Below are 13,436 nucleotides of genomic sequence, written 5' to 3'. Positions count from 1 at the left end.
TCAGCCTGGAGTGGTGGCTCACAACTGTAATCCCTACATTTTAGGAGGCTCAGGCAGGTGGATCACCTTAGGTCAGGAGGTCAAGACTGTGTCACTACTAAAAATACAAAATTAGATGGCTTGTTGGCGGGTGCCTGTAGTCCCAGTTACCCAGGAGGCTGAGGCAGGAAGAATCACTGGAACCCAAGAGGCAGAGGTTGCAGTGAGTCGAGATTGTGCTACTGCACTCCAGCCTGGACTGGGTGACAGAGCAAGTCTCCGTCTCACAAAAAAAAAAAAAAGAAAGAAAAAAAGTCCATTGACATGTAGTCCTTCAGGAAAATGAAAATTAAAGAAAAAAGAAAATCCAGTGGATATAGATAAATTTAATTGAATTAACTAATCATCAATCTGGATTTTTTTCTTTCATAGCTTGCATGTTCCCTGAAAAAAAAAATAACATATATTCTTGTTTAATCTCATGGATTATAGTATAGTATCATTCTTTTCTCAGAAGTGGAAAAATACATCCATGACTATGATTATAACTTTACACAAAGGCCATCTAATGAAGTCTTTGTTGATGCTAACTGGCTCATACCAGGATAGAAGTCACAAGAGAGTGGGAGAGGAATGAATTACCCAGCCAAAAATAGCAGCCTGAGCAGGACAAGTTTTTGAGACAAGTAAGCTTAAGATGAATGCATAGTAGGAGCAATATGTCTTTATAATTTAAATGTTGTGTTGCCTGTGTTTATTTTTCTGTCAGCTGATGTATATAAGAAAACCTCGTAGAAAGTTGAGATTGTACATGACACTTAGGGGAGAATAACAATGTTTTTCCAGATAGTAATGCTCAATGTCTTGTTCCCTCTAATGCCTCTTTAGACCAGTGTACAGACACCTTACTAGGGGTAGGTATTCTATAATTGTGTCTTGTCCTATATTTAAATTGTTTCATTGTCAATATTGTAAAACTTTATGTGCTATGAAAATATTTTGTGAATTTAACATGGAATTAATTGATATATCTTAATGCCATGACAGTTTTAGAGATCAAAAGATAGAAAAAAAGATTCATACTCAATAGCACATGATTTTATAACAAAGCAAGAAATACAGTGTATAGAACTACCTAAAGTTCTGTTTAGCTCACATTATGAATAGGAAGAGTATAGTCAGGAGCCACAGCAGATTAGGTAGAAGCACAAAATCAACTCCTTTCTATTCTTTCCTCTAGCAGTCCAGAAAAAGCCGTCTTTCTCTGGGTGATGGTCAGTATGTGCCTGCTGCTGGACCACATTGACCTTCATTCATATGTTTCTCCCTGATGATCAGACGTCCAATAGAGAATGCAGCGTCTGATCTTCCAAGAAGAGCATTTACTTAGCATGGCCAGGAGGAGGAGCAGGTGATCCCTATGTCTTTGATAACTGGGATGTAGATGAAATGTTCCCACTGGATCAGGCTCTAGTTGAAAGGTCTCTTTTATCCCAGGATAATTGACATATGGAGTGGCCATGAGATGGACGTGGCAAGGAATGGAATTTCATTTATTATAGTTGGAAATATTTTGATTTCTGCCTTATTTTTTGGAGGGGGAAGGGGAGGGAGTTTCACTCTTGTCACCCAGGCTAGGGTGCAATGGCGCAATCTCGGCTCACTGTGACCTTCGCCTCCTGGGTTCAGGCGATTCTCCTGCCTCAGCCTCCCGAGTAGCTGGGATTAGAGGTGCACACCACCCTGCCTGGCTAATTTTTGTATTTTTAGTAGAAAGGGGTTTCACCTTGTTGGCCAGGCTGATATCAAACTTCTGACCTCAGGTGATCCACCTGCCGTGGCCTCCCAAAGTGCTGAGATACAAACATGAGCCATGCCCAGCCGATTTCTGTCTTGTTTTGACAAATATAGATGAACTTGACATCTTGCAAACTCTTTATATTTACTATTTCTTTGACTAAAAGTTTCTTCTCAGTTTTAGTTGGATACAGCACTGATACTGGTTTCTCCTCACAGATAGGCTTTAGACTATAAATGAGACTCAGAACAGCTTTAAACATTCTTCCTCATCTCTGTAAATCAACCATGAAAGAAAATATTTGCTTTCCCTTCTTTTTCTAAAGGATAAGAAAGACAAACAAACAATAACTCTTCGAGAAAATCACAACTGATGTAAAGCCTAAAAATTTGCAAAGGAGACCAGACAAAGAGATGACCTCACTTCCTGAGAGTGTTATCTACAAATGAAATGACAGCCATTTTGTAAGACATTTATTTGTCAAGACCAATTTATGTAAGGTAATCATGTGCTTCTTTTGTAGTGGATTTTTCAAATGTGATAGATGTTCAGTTAGGTTTAGAGCATGATCTCTTTTTTTAGTAAATGATTGATATGTGTCTATCAAGGTTTGATGTTGAAACATTCTAAATATGTATACATACATACATAAACATGTATATATATGTAAATGTAATCACACATTTGAACATAACAAACAATTATTTGTCCATAGGTGTGTTACTAAGCACTCTTTGAAGATCTACCCATGGCTGTGAATATCTCGTGTGCATTTAATATGAAAGTAAAGTATGTCATGAATATATACTAATGAGAACTTAGTGAAGTAGAAGAAATCTTATTTTTCCCAAAACATGAACAATGTTTTCCAATCTCCTTTTTCCAGAAATAAAAGTTAGTTATTCTTAAATAACCTGCTATGAGCTGAGCCAACTTCTTTATGTGAAGCATCTATTTAGGGCGCTAGCCACATATAGCCACAACCTTTACATAGTCTTCCCTTTGATGTTCTGTACCTCCACATAAAATTGCACACTTGAAATGGATGATGCAAAATGATTCCTCAAAATCGGCATAGTTTCACTTGAGCCAGCCTAACTGAGGTTTTGGAATTATTTTATGACTTTCAAACTCAAAGTAAATAAATTCCTTTGTTGAATTCTCCTAATTTCTTTCACGAAAAAAAGAGAGAAAGAAATGTTAACCTACTAATTGCTTATGACTGGTGGTTCAATGTTATAGTTTTTCTAAAAAAATAACTCCACTGTGGGAGGAACCAAATTTCGACCTGTAAGTGCAGTTATTCGAGATGATGTTTCATTATTTTAATGTTTATAGAATTCAAAGAACTTGAAATTTCTTTTCTATTTAAAACTTACATTGTTATAAATGAAGTACCCTGAGCTAAACAGATGTGTTCCTCATTTTAAGGCAAATTTTTAACATTAGGAAACTTAGTGAGAAATGATTATTATTAAAAGACTGAGTTCCTTATTATAACAGTGATCTTTATGCTATGGTAACAGTAATACACCTTTACATGGATTAATTAATATAAGAAAATAACAGACATGTTTATACCTCTGAATCACAATATTTCAGAATAAGATCATGTGATCCATTTTGGACACTTTCATCTCACAGATGGTGGAAGGCAGTAGAGTGTAATGGCTAGCAGCACAGATTTTTGGACTCAGACAAAACTAACATTGAATCAGCTCTCACACCTCTTGGCCATCATCCCCAGATACATTATTAAAATTCTTCATAACATTCTAACATTCATTGTATACTTATCATGTGTCAAGCACTGTGCTAACCACGTTATACAAATACTCTTATTTAATTCTCACAACTTTATGAGGTAGGTACTATTATTATCTCCAATGTGTAAAAGGGGAAATGAGGCTTGGCAAGTTTTAATGCTAAAATCGTGTTAATTTGACACTAAAGGCCATTCTATCATGTGCTACCCTATTCTGTCCTTTTTCTTCTTTGAGTCGCAATTTTCCCAACTGTTATATTGTATAACTTTAGAGCTTGTTTGTAAAAATGAAATTAGCACATATGTGAAAGTACCTGGAAATAGTGAACTCAAATTCTCAGAAATAGTGAACTCCTGTTTCTCAATATCCAGTCTAATCAGAGTTTTGTTTTGTTATTATTGTTACACATAGAGTATATCCCTTCTGCTTCATGTTTACTTAATGCCAATCACTATATAATGGCAATAAATTTTATTCATTGAGAACATATTGCTTCAGATTTCTTCTACCTCATCACATTTCTTAGGGCACACAAAAAATGATTTAAAGTGATTTCATATTCTTTAAGAAAATGAGATAGCTTTAAATAGTTAGAAAAAAAGGAAATGCTTAGCCTGCTCCTATAAATTGGACAAATTGAAGGCAAAGGGAATTAGTTTCTTGAACCAAATGGGGACAGAAGCTTTTGGGATGTGAATTTTTCATCTTATTTGGTGTTTCTGAGAGCTGTAATTTGGAATTTTCTATAGGAATTTTGAAGTAGTAAAAGCTGGAAAATTAGAATATCCTAAAATCTTGCTACAGTAAATGAATAAAGTAAATGAATAAAGACTCCACATCATACTGCTTGATAGGATCCCATAAATGGGTGCACTCAACTTGCTCTTTTAGGGGGCTTCCTCTTAAGAGTTATGCAGGCGCTGAGGAAGAGGCAAAATTACACGGTGAACTCATTGCATCCAGGGTATGCACAGAATGAGCACAGCTTTCGGCAGGCTGTGGAGTGGTGGTGTACAAGGCATTTAACACCTCACAGTGAAATAATATGTGGAAAAGTTGTAAAGTGCTGTTCAGCTGAGAGTCATTATGGCTAATGCTAATCCAATTCTATTTCTTTTGTTCTACAATGAAGACTAAAACTGGGAAGCACTTGGTAAACATACATTGACTTATGGATGTATAATTATAAAGTAATGAATTCTGCAGTTTTCATTTTCACTTCATAAATGTATTCAGCAAACATTTATTGAGTGCTTAAATGTTTTATGGCCAGGAATATATTTCATTTGCATGTCAAATTAAACATTTCAGAGAGGATAGGAATCACTGAGTATTTATCGAATGTCTTCTTTAACTCTGAAATTATTGTCCTAATCTCTACTCTGGCATCATGCCTCAATTATTCTCCTTTAGAATTCTCAGAAAGCAAGGAATTATTGCTGCACAGATAGCCACATGCTGCATCCCGCTTTCTGCTGCCAACTGCTTCTGACAAACCTATTTTTGATTTATATTTAGAAATGGGAGACTAGATAGAGGTATGGAAAAGTATTTTTTAAACTATGTTCTGTGAGATTAAAATATATAACCATTTACATAAAACAGAATGTTAAAGAAATGTTCTGAACTTGTTATGACCATTCATTGATAAGGATCTAAGAATGAGAAGAAATAAAAGGCAAGTCTTTCTAGTCTACATAGAATTTCATTTTTCACCAAATATTGGCTGGCACTGGAATTTATATATATTTATAATATTTTTTCCTTATATTAAAACACATTTCACTAGAATTTTTCGACCTATCTTTTAGCAGGTTTATAAGTTCTTAAAACTTTTTTTAAGTTTAGCATTAATTTCATATACTTACAGTCCTTCCTTTTAGAACTTTTTTTTCATTACCAGTCTTGAAAAGAATTGGAGTTTTATTTAACTGCTTTGAGTGGTTATTATTAGCACAGCCCATTAAAGCCCAGTGTTTACCTTCCCAGAGGGAGTGAAGCAACAGGACCCAAGTGTTCATTTGACTTGAATCAAAAGATTGCAAAGCAATGAGGACATAGTGCATTTAGTTGGAGTCTGAAGCATCTGTCTGAGCATTCATTTCTATACAATGTTGTTCATAATTGAAATTAGAACTATTTCGCTGTAATGCTTTTTTAGGGTCCATTACTGAAATTGTAACACTAATGTCAGTGTGTGATTAAGGCTTTGAAATACAGAATAGGAGAATCTGCTTCCTAATTGGCAAAGTTTCAGGAGAGGAAGAACACTGACACATTCACATCCGTAGACTGAAAGTGCAACGGATTCGTCATGTCGTGTTCTGCAATCCAAGAAAGGCATGTTTGCTGACAATGGATTCATTAGAACCTCTCTCCTACTGCCAACAGGCACAGGAAAAAATGAAATTTTTCTGGCAGTTCCCTATGTTGATGGAAGAATCAAAGTGGCCTTCAATGGGCGCTTGGTAAAAGGAGAGCTTTGTTTTGTGTTCCAATCCGCCTGAAAACGGTCATTTTGAAACTCAATAAAGGTGTGTGTTTTAGGAAGTCAGGGTTGTTTGTTAATACACTAGGTTCCAGCAGAGGAAGTTGGGTTAAATATGTCACTAGAAAATTTATGATGCATGCAGAAGGCTTCCTGACTTTAGGTCCCTGAGGGATTCTGAATTAATAGAGAAAAATCAGAGGGAAAAGCCTTTATTGTGAGTTGCAAAATAGGATGACTCTGTGAGCTTTAGAATTAATTTGGGGTACATTTTCTCAAAATCAAATTTACTATTGCTTTTTTTGAGAATGCTTCAATGATTCAGTCAGTAATTTACTACAAGTAAATCCTGAAAAGTGTGTGTGCTGCTGGGTGCAGGAGTGTTTGTAACCAACATTGTCATTAATACCTTTTGTTTATTGAGTTTGACCAGCATCCTTAGCATTGGACGAAGCTACATACACTGTAGTACATTTTTCTTCCATGTTTCCACAAAATGTTACCCTACAGTGATTTCCAGTACCCTTCATTCACCGTGTCTTTTCATTCTGCCTCTTTTACTTAAAAGAGTTGTTGTAAAGAGTTGTTGTACAACTCTTTTCTTGTTGTACAAGAAACATAAAGATCTCTAATATCACAACATAGATGCCTAAGGTTGCTGAGATATAGGACTTTCTCTCTGGGTAATTATCCCCACATCTTCATCATTACAAGAAAACATTAAAGGTTGTTTTGAATATTTTGTATAATAGTTATAAATTATGTGTTAAGGATTAAATTTATCCATGAAATGCAAAGTGAAATTATTGCACAGTCTAAAGCTATTCATATGTTCAATTTCTATTGACTGCACTAATTTAGAATAAGAATTGAAGTTATTCATGTATAAATTTCAGCACTGAAAAACTGTGTAACTGGTATCTCCAAGCACTTACCAGTCTGTGGATCAAAAACAAAGTTAGATTAGCAGTAATAACTCGAGACATTATTTTACCTGAGCTCACAAAGAGCCCTCTTGTTCAATGCTGACAGTGAACAACTGAGTATCCTTAAGATATTGACATGTGTAGCAGGCACGCTTGCTGCTGTGATCAGAACATTTGTGTCCCTCATTAATACAATTAGTGCCCTTATAAGAGAGACCCCAGAGAGATCCCTTGTTCCACCACATGCGGACACAGTGAGAAGGCACTACTTGCAAGCTAAAAAGTAGGTCCTTCTCACCAGACAATGAATCTGCCTTGATTTTAGGCTTCTTGGCCTCCAGAACTGTGAAAAGTACATTTCTGTTGTTTATAAGCCATTTGGTTTTTGGTATTTTTGTATAGTGGCCTGGACAGACTAAGACATCTGTCAGACTTTTAACCCTAGGGTCTTTAAGCTGCCAAAGCCGCTCCATTTTCTATTGTATGGTAAAGGCTGTCCCTCCACCCCTTCTGTGATACTAACTTTGAGGGCTCTAAAGGCAGTGCTGCTTCTTACTCTTAATTTTGGTGAAGTAGGTTTTTATATATGTTATGAGTGACAGTGAATAATTCAAAATAAATTTATTTTGTTTTTTTACACATTATACATTATTTTAAAGTGGAGAATTTTAGGTGGCTTGTCTAAACATTTTCAATAACACTAAACTCTACTTATTTCTTAACAAAGTTATTAAAACTAAGTTAAGCATGCCCAAAAAAATGCTAAATCTCTGTTTATCTTTTTTCTTTTCATATTTTTTTCCAATGAAAGACAATTCCATTTTTCTGGTCGTTTAGGCCAGAATCCTTGAAATCACACTTGACTTCATTCTCTCTTATACCAGATTCCACAAAGCAGCAAATTTTGTTAGCCCTATCCTTAAACTATATCCAGAATTTGACCACTGTTTGCTATCTCCATTGCTAAAACTCTGTTCTCAGCCTTCATCACCTCTGCATGGATTATTGCAACAGTCTTTTTTAAATGATTCCCTTGCTTTCGTCCTCTGCCTCTCGAATTTGAAAGATTAGGAGTGATCCTCTCAATATACAAGTTAGATCCTTTGTTTAAAACTCTTCAGTGGAATTTTATCTCACTTAGAATAAATGCCAGAGACTTTACGTGGTCCCATCTTCCACCCCTCCCCCAACCACCTACAATGCACCCTCTATTCCTCTTTTTCTCATTGGCTCCATAGCACCCACATGACCCTTTACCAGTTCTCCCGGAGGCCAAGGTGTCTGCTTACTTAGGTTAGTTGGCACAGAACCTCTCTCTAACCACCCCTACAGGAAGTGACACTCCCACCCCTAGCAAACATTCTCCATCTCCTTAACCCGCTTTTTACGTACTTCTTATGTCGTTCACCAAACACCCACTACAGACTTAACACGTTTCAGGCATCATTCTATGTATTAGATCCAAAGCAGGCAACAAAAATAGTCAAAAACTCTGTTCTCATGGAATCTATATGCTGATGGATCTTAAATTTTGTATAACAGTATTACATGTGACAAACTATATCTACATGTTGGTGTTTTTGCTATTTTTAAAAATTATTATTAATTTTTCTCCCTGACGGAAGAAAGCTGTATGAGAGCAGTGAATTGCTCTGTCCAATGCTGATCATTAAAGCTAGAATACTGCTTGTCACATGGTAAGCACTAAATAAATATTTTGCAATAAATAAGTAAATAAATGGACAGAAATAAATGCAAAATGAGTTCTACCTTTAATTTTCCTACAGATCAGGATTTGAAAACAGCCTCTCTAAATAACCTGCTTTCTAGACAATAGACAAGCTAGAATTCTCACCTATTATCTGGATCTAGAGGTTTCTGGATTTAGAAATGTTTTTCAATGAAAGGTCACTCTCCCAATTATAAATTATAAAAATATTGATATTTCATTCATAAAATTATATATATATGTGTGTATATATATATATATATATGTAGGTTAAATAGCAATGTACGTTTAAAAGATTGTCATGTACTGGCACTCACGAGGCTAGTAGAAGAATGAGTTCAATGAGCTTTCTAGAAAGCAAATTTCGTTTTAGGTATACATTTCCCAGAAATTTAGCACCTATAAATTTATCCTATATAAATAATCAGAGAAGCCTACAAAGTAAGTGCAAGGGTAGCCATGAAGTTAATATTTATAGTAGTAAAATCTTCAAAGTAATATACATATTCAACAAGAAGAATAAATGCAACTGATGGGAGGCTGAGGCAGGCAGACCACCTGAGGTTGGGAGTTCGAGACCAGCCTGACCAGCATGGAGAAACTCCAACTCTACTAAAAATGTAAAATTAGTCAGGCATGATGGTGCATGCCTGTAATCCCAGCTACTTGGGAGGCTGAGCCAGGAGATTCTCTTGAACCCGGAATGCAGATGTGGCAGTGAGCTGAGATTGAGCCATTGCACTCCAGTCTGGGCAACGAGAGGAAAATTCTGTCTCAAAAGAAAAAAAAATCTTCAAAATCAGGTACTTCAGATATTTTGCTGTTTTCCACAGCCTTTTATAGAGCTTTGAACACAGTAGATGCTATGAGACTATTTACTATCATAAGTTAAAATGATCATAAATTATCATTTGTTGATTACCTAAGTATTTAATTTGCTGATATGATTTTGATTGTTTCTGGATAATTTCTTCCATTATCTAATACACTTCAGTATTGATGGCCCTAGTATCAGACTAAAAGAGATGGCCTTTTTCACACACACATTCATATACACACATACGTACACTTTGTACATATTACTCTTTATACTAAATGTGCAATTACTACTGTAGAGGAATAGTGAAAGCCTGCTTTCTTAGGTTAGCTGAGAGCTTCCAAACATGATGCAGTGTCTAGTTACCTCCTATTCCAGGATGTCTATATTAGGGACAGAGATTTTGGCAACTTTCAGCATGCCGTATGAAGTGGTAAGAAAATAGATGAGGTTTGAAATTAAGCATGCCAGGAAAAATAATGAAGATGTTAGAACTTAAAAAGTATTGCCTGATAAATATATTATAAGCCTGTGAACCAGCTGAAGGTGCTCCTGGCTTTGAATGATGCCTGCCTATATCCTGCCTTCTTGGTAGCCAATGGCCTTGCCCAGCTGAGCTAACAAATTCCCAATTCTACACTTTGTAATCCCAGTGCACTTGCTGCACACCATTTCCCTTGTTTAACGATAATACACATCACTGTATGACTTTTGTGGGAGATGGTTCAACCTGATGTTAAATACGCAACTTTAGTACCTTTGCTTGCATAAAGCATTGAAATAATGGTCTAGTTCACAAATGAGGAGTCCTAGAATGAGACATATGTTTTATCACAAGAAATACGTTGATGACTACATGGACAGCTAGCTACAATTCAATGAATCTGAGGCAAAACCTCTCAGGTTATGTCGCCAGAAGTCAAGAATGTTGATCGGCACCTAAGGCTGTGTTTCTTTCGTTTTCATTTTGAAGATAGCCATAGCAAAGGAAAGTCGGAAAAAGCACCAATATTGCATTTTCATTTTGTTGTCATTTTCCTTTCGTTCCTGTTTGATTTTGTACAGCATAAAAATCGATTCTGCTGACAGAATCGATTTTTATTATTTTCATTGATACTTTTGGCAAAGCTCATGAAAACACCAGAGAATATTCTTTAGATTTCATTCAAATAAGCTTTCTTAGTTGTTCTTCATTTCTTCTTTTGCTTTCCAACTTTGTGGACAAAATCCATTCCATCAGAACTGAAAATATGACATTCAGCACCTGGGTCCCTTCTTATCTGGGCCTAGGCTTATGAGAGAAATTTTAAACTAAACAACACGAAATAGCATTTAACTATATGAGGCTAGCCGTCATACTAAACTTTACACATTCTACAGATGAAAGTGAGTTTTTGTAGTTTAACCTCCAAAGCAAGAGCAGCTGGAACTGGCACTATTTTCTTTCTAATAAAGATAAAATCCTATTATAAACAACTCTAGAGAACACCTGAGTTGTTCCATGTCAGTGGAATTTTACTAAAGTAATACAAGTCTATAAATCACATTCTAGTCTGCATTCATAGAATAAGGCCAGTCCCTCTATAGTGAGTTAATACTTGGAACAAGAAAGCAAGCATCCAGCACACACACATACACTATCACTTTCCTTTTTCCTCTGATTTTTGCTTTCTTTACTGGTATTTTGTGAGTAATGTAGACTGCTTAGAGTTTAGACTAATGGGATATTTACAGTTTAGGTGGTGGAATATGGTGGAAAGGAACTGGGTGGAGATTGCAGAGGAAATTAAGAACAAAGGGCTTAACTGCAAGAGACCAGCATCCCTATACTTTCCACTATGTGGTAAACTACTGAATGAAGCAATTTGGTAAGAACAGGGACTATCATTTAGAAAGAAAAGCAGGTAACGCCCAGACTATTCTTTGCAAGAAAGCAATATAATTAGTTTAATAAAATGCTGCTGTTTTCACGGGCCATCAGCCAGGATGTAGGTCTCATTTGGCTGCATGAGAAGGGTTTTGTGCTGATGTTGTGGACTGAGATTTTACCTGTAGTTTCTCTAGTCTTGCCTGATAACACCTTATCTGCCCCGGGCCTTAAAAACAAAGGATGCAAGTTCTTTATCATATATATTTTCTTGCCTATTGATATCATTTGTGTGGAAGCACAATTCATTTTCACCACTTTATTGCACAGAGAGAAAGAAGGTAGCGACGGAGGAGCTGTCTTTTCTATGGTTCTATTACCAATTTATTCATAAATCTATCACAGCACTTTCCATGGGTTATGTTGTAATGACTTCACTTCTCCAAAACATTGTGCACCTTTAGAACTGTGCCTACCATAGTACCTGGAGGATCTCAATTTAAGGTTATTTATTAAGGGAGAACATCTTTATTTCTTTACACATGACAGTTCTGTTGTCATATGCTGCTCACGTCGTCAGGCTGAACAGCCTAAATGTATTTGCTTAAAACAGAATTTGGGAAGTTTCTTGAGAGGAATGGACACCAAGGTTTTTGGATTTAGTTTTGTTTTTTACTTTAAAAAATTCACATGTTAAATAAACCACTATTAAATATGTGCCAGGTTATCTTCCTGCATAACTGTCTTAAAGCCCATAAAACTCCATGAGGTAAAGATTGTGGTGTCCATCTTAGAAATAGAACACTGAGGGCCGGGCGCGGTGGCTCAAGCCTGTAATCCCAGCACTTTGGGAGGCCGAGGCGGGTGGATCACGAGGTCAAGAGATCGAGACCATCCTGGTCAACATGGTGAAACCCTGTCTCTACTAAAAATACAAAAAATTAGCTGGGCATGGTGGCGCGTGCCTGTAATCCCAGCTACTCAGGAGGCTGAGGCAGGAGAATTGCCTGAACCCAGGAGGCGGAGGTTGCGGTGAGCCGAGATCGCGCCATTGCACTCCAGCCTGGGTAACAAGAGCGAAACTCCGTCTCAAAAAAAAAAAAGAAATAGAACACTGAGGTTCAGGGAATTGTGTAGCTTATCTAATAGCTCTCTACTGCTAAGCAGCCAAGTCAGGACTAGTACTAGAAGCCTCAGTTGAGAGGGGAGGATTAATTTTTCCTCTGGGTGTGCTCTCCAGGATGGTGACTTTTCATTATGTTTCATGCTGAAACATAGGCTGCTGGCATTGAAGACAGAGGAAGGGGCCCTGAGCCAAAGAATGAAGGTGGCCTTTAGAAGCTGGCAAAAGCAAGGAAACAGTGTCTCAGTGCATTTGTGCTGCTATAACAGGATACTTGAGACTAGGTAATATAGGAATAATAGAAATGTGTGTTCATAGTTCTAGAGACTAAAAAGTCTTTAGAACAGGAAGTTTCTTAGGCCTGTGGAAAAGGTGTTTCAGCAAGTGTTATGAAATAAATTATTGAAAAATCAAGTCCGGAAGATCAGAAGAATTGATGTGTATGTGGTGTCTTTTTGCTGTTGTTTTAACTTGCTTGCTCATTCATCAACCAGAGAATTGACCTCTTTCTCAGGCTTGCTCACTAGTGTAGTAAGATTAGAACCCACGTTTTTCCATGACAAAATCCCTGCTCTGACGAACTGCATCATATTGTTTTCCTACTTCCCCATCCTGATCAAGCTGTTTCCTTAGGATCTACCTTTTGTCTCAGTCACCATATCATCTGAAGACTGAAAATGGGAAGAAAGCGTGGATGTATGTTTTCTTCCTCCCTATATAAACTTTGAGAAGTGGGGTGGGCTGAATATTGTCTACCCAGAGACATCTACACTGTAATCCGTGGACTTGTGATTTTTTTAACCTTTTACAGCCAAAGAGAATTTTCAGAGGTGACCAAGATAATGATCTTAAGATAGAGGAGATTATCCTGAAATATGCCAGTGCACCAGATAATAATCAGTAGGGTTCTTATAAGAGGCAGGCAGTAAGCCTAGAGTTATTG

This window comes from Sapajus apella, unplaced genomic scaffold, assembly GCF_009761245.1.
Source record: "Sapajus apella isolate SASKATOON/1434 unplaced genomic scaffold, GSC_monkey_1.0 scaffold3, whole genome shotgun sequence".
Classification (NCBI taxonomy): Eukaryota; Metazoa; Chordata; class Mammalia; order Primates; family Cebidae; genus Sapajus; species Sapajus apella.
Note: the sequence above shows the minus strand (reverse complement) of the source record.